We start from the raw sequence: 8808 nt of genomic DNA, 5'->3' as shown, positions 1-8808 counted from the left end.
GCATGTCAGAGAGATGAAGGTGAACACACCCATGCACACACGTACGCATTCATGTACGTACGTACATACAGACAGAACCAAACATGTAAGCATGGGCACCATTAAAAACATTGACACGCTTGAGAAAAGGCATAACAATGTTTGCATCACCGATAGTAAAAGGCAATCACAGACTTCACCACCTAGTTCCATCCCCGAACAATCACAAGTATCCTACACGTTCCAATGGAAGTTATTTTCAAGTGTAGGACAAGACAAAGAGCAAACAGTCCTGTTGTGTATAGCATTAGGTTGGTTGAGTAATAATAGTGTGTTGACATGTTTTGCTTGTTTGTTTGTGTGTTTTTACTATTTATTTATCCTTGTTTATTTCGTCTTTTGACATTTTTATAGTTTTTGTGTACCTGCTTTTATTGTTCCCCATAACTACATTTTAATTTTAATCATTGTACTTTGTATTTTATTGACTTTTAAGACTCGTTTTATTGATCAACTTGTTTTGTTTTTTTGATTGTTTATTTTACAGATATGTGAACTCAGTTTTATTTTGGTCACATTTTTGTTATTTGTTATTTTTTTAATAAACCATGTATTATTATCATTATTATTATTATTATTTCATTGCTTAGCTCTCTTACTTGCTCATTTCATGATGATAGCTGATACACAAGGACAGTTAGCACAGAAATGCCTTGATTTGAAATATAATATGAAGCTTTACTTCTGGATATTTTGATGAATTCATACAATGTACAGCATGTAAGTCATACTTGAGATAAAAGTATGTTATTTGCAAAAATGTATTCCATATATTGTTACTTGAGGATACTTTGCAGATATGACAGCTCACCTCAGCCTTGCCATTATTACTAGAAACTAGAAAACTGACCCCTTGCAGCATGACAAGGACCGGCATTTTGTACACTATGTACATAAACTTCTAGTGAAATGAAAGTGAAAATGTACTACTGGTAAATATACATATTTTTCTGTAGAATGAATGTAAAATGCGAGGGTAAAATAAATGTATCTGTTTCATATGGTTTCTCTTTGTTATAAACGTTTTCAAGGTATATCAAAGTAATACAAAACTTATGGCGAAGATGTAAACTGTACATTATGCTGGCAATTAAACCATAAATACTGTTCATAGTTCATCAAAGCTTTAGCTTGTAAAGATACAACACCACTATGAGCCAGAATATTTTATAAAAAAGAGCTTAGATTACCTGGAACAGCATCAGGTGTGTGTGGTTTCTTCAGTCTGAATCCACATTGAGAACAAAACACTGCATTGGATGCAGTGATAGGACTGTGACACTGTCCACACAGTGGGTAGGTCGAATCATCCATAGTATACTACAAACTCTGTGAGAAAAATAGAAAATACGCAGATTATTTATCAGACTTTGTCCAGGGATTTGTTATTTGTAAGTATGACATGTAAGTGACAAATTTATGTTTGTGATATACTTATTAATTCAAACAATTTTCTGGAAGGCACAGGTAATTTTCATTAATTCTCCATCATGTCTTTTTGACTAACAAATCTTACTGAATCCTTTTACAAGGGGGTCAAGGGTCATGTAGTTTGACTGAGAGTTTTAAATCGTTGGCTCCCCCAAATCACATAATTTTATAGAAGATCCTGCTTGGCGGTGGTGTGGAGAGTTGGTGTATGTGTAAATGAATAAAGAGGGAATCTACTGACAAAATTATGGCACCTAAACTGGTCAGAAAGAGAGGAAATGCTGAGAAATTAAAAAAACAAACTTTTCAGACATTCTCATTGTAACATTTTATAAACAGTAAATCAAATTAATGAATATTTTCACCAAAGTTTCATCTGATAATTACACATAATAGAGGTGTCGTGGTATCTAATCACCAAATATCATCATTATAGATAATTGGTAAATTTTATTTTTCCTTGTCATGTTTTGCAAATGAATTTTATCCATATAAACCTCATGACAAAGATACTTTGTAATGATGACCCATAATTACACAGGCTGTTTAAAGTTGAAATGTAATAATGCACGTATTGCATACTACGTGATGCAAGAGTCTGTCGGGTTAACATCAGCTGTGCTGGCTACAATGTACAAAACTATAAATCACGAATAGTGTAACAGTGTAAAAAGAAACCTGTGATACAGGTTACACAAACAACACCACCCACACCATAGATAAGAAATTAAGTTATACATGTACATTCACAGGAATAGATGTGCATAAAAATTATAGTGGGTGTCCACTTGAAATGTACATTTACAAGCATGTATAATGGACAAATAAAATCTACAGTCTACACACACAAACACAGATACTGCCATTAATTAATGTGTCTGTGTTTTAACATGCAAACCAGTGTTTTGTGTATGTACACATCATGTATTACAAAGTTCAGGTAGATACAAATAAATAGCTTTTTTTTAAATTTTTATTTGAATAAAAATTACACTTTTTTTTAAACACTGTGTTCTTTGTGTGATATGATAAACCAGACTGTGAGTGACTGTGAAACAGTCAAATGAATGCATAGAGACTACCCGTATTACATTGTAAACTGGGAACACTTGACATTTTCCTTTACAAAACTAGAAATTAACAAAAAATTTAAAACACTTGATAATTATAATGCGACTAAAAAATTCTTCTGAGGAACTGGTGCCAATTTCTAAGTAGTACGCAGAAATTTGAGAAAACACAACTTCTCTCAAATTGAAAATGATAATGGCCACAAAGTCAAACAAGGCTAATTGTGTAAAGAGATTGTTGGAAGCATGACATCACCATTACTGAGAATATGTCACATCGACACATGTGTGTAGTCTATTTCAGGTACCTTTATCTCTTTCACATGCAAATTATTAACACAATGACAGGTGGGGAAAGGGGCGTTTTATATGCACAAAGGTTGTCACAACATAAAAACAAGGAACCACACTGTCAAATGATTCACTTTATCTAACATGTAAGTCTTTAAAATCACGGTACATGTTATCATTAAATCTTAGGAAGTATGTTTAAAATTCAGTTACTGCCACAGACAATAGCTATATTATCTAGAATACTTTAGTTTAATAGTCACTAGAGTACAATTGCTATGTTACGTTTTGTTCCTTTCATTTCTGCTTTATATGCATGTGTGGCATATTGCATGGTTTTCAATTCTCGATGCCTCCAATACAATTCTACCACCTCAGTAGATTTGTCATAAAAATGATGACTATTCAATTTCTAAGGTTGACACTAGAATATATTGTTCCACAGTTGTAATTTGAATATTTCTACTTTTTTCACTATATGCACAAAAAGAAAGTCTTAAAAACGATAATGAAACACAATTATCTAGTCTGGATGCCAACATGGTCTCTAAACTCCAACTGAAGTGATGGTGTAAATGGTAACAATACCATATAGGAACTAGACTATCTTGAACTTGCTTTATTTTTTTTTTTAAACCACTGATATGTGCTGACTCTCCAGTAGCTCCATACAGCAAGTTGACTGTATACTTCTTATCAATTGTGAACCTTTCATATTTCATTTTGTTTTTCAAAATTTGTACCATACCACACTCTCTGGTAGTGTGTGTAGCGTAATAAAAATTGAATTGAACTGAATTTTAACTGCTGCTCCACCAGTGTGCCCTCTAATGATAGCTAAATTTTGTTGTTGTGAGTCAAAATGATAAAAACTGGGATTTCTTGTGAGTCACCACATAGTGAGAGATAGGGAAACACCAAATTTTTGTGCGTCACTAGAAGATGTGTGCGTCAGTGGCACGTCAAATTAGCTTAGAGGGCACACTGCGCTCCACACACTACACATGCATTACTATAGGCACGCATGAGAATAGTTGATCGTCTTGTTCTACTTTGATCCTCTAGCATCAGGTAAAATGCTATTACAGGTAGTGAGATTTGAATTTTAGTGAGTCAGACATATACTTTCATTATTGAATACAATGTTATGATGTATATTCCTAGAAATGTGCTTCTAAAGAAAAAGTGTTACATGTATGCTTGGATAATTTCGTCAATACTAAAAATTCTACTAGCTGCTAGTTTGAGTCCATCTAGCCATGGTGGGTGATACTATCATGGATGTAACTAATCTGTTACTTCCACTTAGTCAATCCCAAAAACACTTACATGATATGTATGACAGATTAGCATCCACCCAAGTTGATTGATACTGCCACTGACCAATCAGTAACTGCACTTAACAAAATAATCCTGTATGTCAATACCGGAAAATTTGGGGGTATGATAACATGGAACTTTGAGATTAATAGATCTTTTGGTAGTGATGTTTGATTTTAACAAGAACAGTAGACAAAGGAAGAGATGTGACAGATTACATATGTGGTCATGATGACCATGGCAACACAAACCCAAGGCCAACCAACTATACCATCTCCATACAGTAATAATATTTGCCATAGACTTAACATTTTTGAATTACAATCAGGGGTGAACAAATCCACTGGTCCTGGGTCCGGGACTAGCAATTTTTTGGGGTGGACCAGACAAATTTTACCTTGTCTGGTCCATTGGACCAGTACCTAACTGTTAATAACTAAGTTAAAAAGTCGTCTGAATATACAGATTCATAGGCAAGATTTAATGTTTCACATTAGCGAGAACTGGAACCACTAATTCTTTCAGCAGGACCACTGGATTTTTTAAGGTACTGGTCCGGGGACCACCAGTTCACAAAATGATTTGTTCACCCCTGACAATGTACAAACATCCTGTATTCACATACAGGTGATAATTATACTTTTCACTTCTCATGCAAACATAGATATATTCTACAAGTATAATGTAGTTGTTTGCAGGCACTGAAAATTCATATGCACAAGCTGCAACGGGAATGCTTTTTTTTTTCAAAATATTTTGCTAGGCACAGTAATAATTTACTGATAATATCTGCATACACCATGAGACAACACACAGCATTGCATCACCTGTGGGTAAACATATTTTTTGTAGCTGTATACACGATAAATCAAAACAAGTTGATTTTGGGGTCTGCATCCAAAAATCAGCAGTAGTCTCTCAACGGCAATCGTGATTTCAAACTGTTTCTGTACTGCTTATGGATAATGTCAACCACTCATTAACATGTATATGTCTAATTATTTTTAGTGAATATATTGTGGTTCACTGTTGTCTGATCGGAAAATGATACTCCAGTTCCTGTGGTGTGGTTCCCAGCAACATGGAGATAGAAACACAGTCCTTCCTACCCTATGTCGTCAATTACTCCAGGGGTGAACAAATCCACTCGTCCTGGGTCTGGGATTAGTGAATTTTATGGGCGGACCACACAAATTTTACCTTGTCTGGTCCGTCAGACCAGTACCTTACTGTTAATAACTGAATATCTGAATATACAGATTTATAGGTAAGATTTAATGTTTCACATTAGCGGGACCTGGGACCACTAATTCTTTCAGCAGGACCACTGGATTTTTTAAGGCACTGGTCTGGGGACCACCAGTGCACAAAATGATATGTTCACCCCTGTACTCCATTCCTGCCTAGAGTCTCTGGGTAGCAATCAATGTATTAAACTCCAGATCCATGTTCATACTGTACACAAAAATTCAATACAACTTACAGGCTGAACCAGACACTATCTATGGGGATGTTGACTTTATAATAGCGAGAATATATGGAAGAACAGTTCAGCTCAAACAGTTTGTATCCAACTTTGGGCCAAATGTTACAATTTCAATAATGGGTCTTTGATGAACCCAGGCATCATTTCAGGGTACAGAAGAGAGAGGATGCTTGCAGGGAAACTGCGATTCCATATTACTGTTATATGTCCCATCATGCAGATGGGAGGGTCCCAGGAATCCAATAGCAATTTGGCAAACAATATCCATATTTGGATAGGTCATGAGATGTATATTCATGAGAGCATGGTATACTGGAGTACACTAATGATGGCGCCCAATATTTCATGTCAGCAGGTAGCAGGTAGCAAATTTCCCAAGAATTTATGTTTATCCTAAAATTTAGTCTCTTAAGGACCAATTCCTTAGGAATGCATGAACGTAGAAATGACACTATAGAGAGCCCATACTTTGGTACATTGTTTGGGGCCTTCTAAAATAACAAAGAAAGGAAGGATCATTCACTGGTGCCCAGATATATCATACATGTGTGTGAAGGGGTCAATAACCTCAACCTTGATACCAGGACTACTGCTAGTTGAAGTTGATACATATTACTGAATTTATCGTTTGTTTGTTTGTTTGTTTGTTTGTTTGACATAATTTAAACTCGATAAATTGTTGAGCCACAAAGCACAGACAACCAAAGGCTCTTCTATTACACAATGTTGGGTAAGGGAATTTACAATACCTCGTATTTACATTAGTGCTTTGGAAATTGGAGTTAATGCATGGAAGGCTCTTGGTCAACCAAGATCTATGGTCAAATACTGACGGACAGTGTTGGAGGCCTGATAGATTTAGCATTTGCATTCGTTCCGGTACACTTGTACGTATAATTACTCCAAGCTTACATGCTTTCATTTTCAAGAGTTTGAGTTCCTTGTACTTGTACTAAGTTGTAGGTGTTTGTGTATTTATGGAGGTATGGAAGGGTGACATGTCTCACTTGTACCTCCACAGTGATATTCTACCCTAGACTGAATGCCTAGACTAGTAGTACTGTAAATTACTGACGTAAGAAAGTGCACTTGAGTGAAAAAGAAACAGAATGGATATGACTGCGTGGGCATTGGGGTTGAAGTGTGTTGCATCCCATGCCATGCACGCTCACTTGTTATGCCAACAAGAGTCCGTCTGTACAGTGTACGCGTACTGCAAGTGAAGTATTTTGAAAAGGGCGAATCTCCCTCGGAACTGAGCCTATGATTACCATTATACAAATGCTAAATCTATCAGGCCACCAACATAGTCCGTCAGTATTTGACCATTGATCTCGGTTGACCAAGAGCATTAACTTCAGTTTGATTTGCATGTGGTTGCAACCATGGATGTATTAGTGAGATGTATCACTAATACATCCATGTTGCAACAGACCTTGTAAACATGAACTTGATGAATGGAGTTACATCACCCGGCCCACAGAACCCAAAACTATCCTTATGGGTTATGTGCAGATATTACATGCGACCAACGCCTTCAGAACCTCGAGTACCTCGCTATATGTGTACGTTTCGGATTTCCGGCAATTGTTGCCGCCATTTTTTTACATCTTACCTCGACAACGCCACATCGGGGTTTGTTTGAGTTTGTTGAGTTCACTTCACTGGCAGGTTATTCAGCTACAGTAGTTTATCATGTTGCCACCACGGTCTCTTGTTTGGCGATATACGATGTCTGCAATAAGTTGAAATCTGCCTTGCTAAGTAGGGCCTAAACGATACACACGTCTCTCGTTTAAAGCCCAGGATTAAATGATTCCTTCACTACTGTGCTCTCAATTCAAAGTTGATGGGGACGTCATTAGTTCCGGGAATCCCCTTCTTTTTAGCTGCATATAATAAGCCGAGAAGAAAAGTGAAACTTGTGTAATGTAAACAATTCAGCGCTAACGCTCATGTATAAACATTACTTGCAAAAAACGGCATATCTGCCAGAATGTCCTTCAACCAAGGAACGTTTCCTCACATGAGCACTTCTGCCGCTAAATCTAATGTTTTCGTTTCGTGTTATCGTGACCTGGGCATGACCCCAACGTGAAGTTACTCGATCGCACAGCGCCCTCACAAAAACCCGTCTACGAACACTGGTCTACGAATCTATTTCCTCAGCAGTCTGTGTACGTATCGTACGTGTGTATCAGTGTGCGAGTCTATCTGGAATATGTATGATTAAAATTGTAGTAATTATGTATGACTCATGAGTGGCCAGAGGGTAGTTATTTAGAATTCACCATTGATAAAACAACTGTACATACGTATGTACATGTATGTGCCAAAACACACATATATAATCACAGGGGACCCAGGAACCGTGTGACAAACAAAACAAAACAAACAATAAATAAATAAACTATCAAATAAATGACAAATGAACAAGCAAACGAACAAGTATAGGGACAAATAAAATAATTAAATAAACCAGCAAATAAACAGATACTCGTGGGGGTATACCTAGATACGTTTTTTGTACCCATCACTATAAAAAAAAAAAAAAAAAAAAAACCAGGTTACTCCTTATTACTTTATCAATTAGTACTGATTTATTTTATGTAACAGAACCTAATGTACTAGTATGTTTGATAAATTTGTGTCACAGATTGTTATGGTCCACTGTAGTGGCTTCAGAAACTACATGTATATATCGAATGTGTATGCATTTTCATAGAGGCTTAGTATGCATATTATGCAATATGTACTGAAAAATTCTAACAGAAAAAACAGTTTTTTTTTATAGTGATGGGTACAAAAAACGTATCTAGGGACTTTGACGGTTCCAACTGGACACACAAATACATACATGGGATCTATAGCCCGTATATTGCCAGTTCTTCTCCAAAAAAGTACATGCTGAATGATGAGATCCAATCATTTCAAACTTCTATGCTATAAATGCAACTCTCCTGTGAAAGTCCTCATTACAAGAAGCAACCAGACATATAACTCTTCTTTCATTCATTTTATTTCATATGTGTAAAATCATAATTATAACACTTTCAAAGATTTTTTTCAAAAAAAACTTTCCAACAGCATGAAAAACATCATAATATATCATTGTATACACAGCAGCTATCAATATAACATGTATTTGTTTACAAGAAATGAAAGTCAATG

Source organism: Glandiceps talaboti, chromosome 5 (genome assembly GCF_964340395.1).
Source record: "Glandiceps talaboti chromosome 5, keGlaTala1.1, whole genome shotgun sequence".
Classification (NCBI taxonomy): Eukaryota; Metazoa; Hemichordata; class Enteropneusta; family Spengelidae; genus Glandiceps; species Glandiceps talaboti.
Note: the sequence above shows the minus strand (reverse complement) of the source record.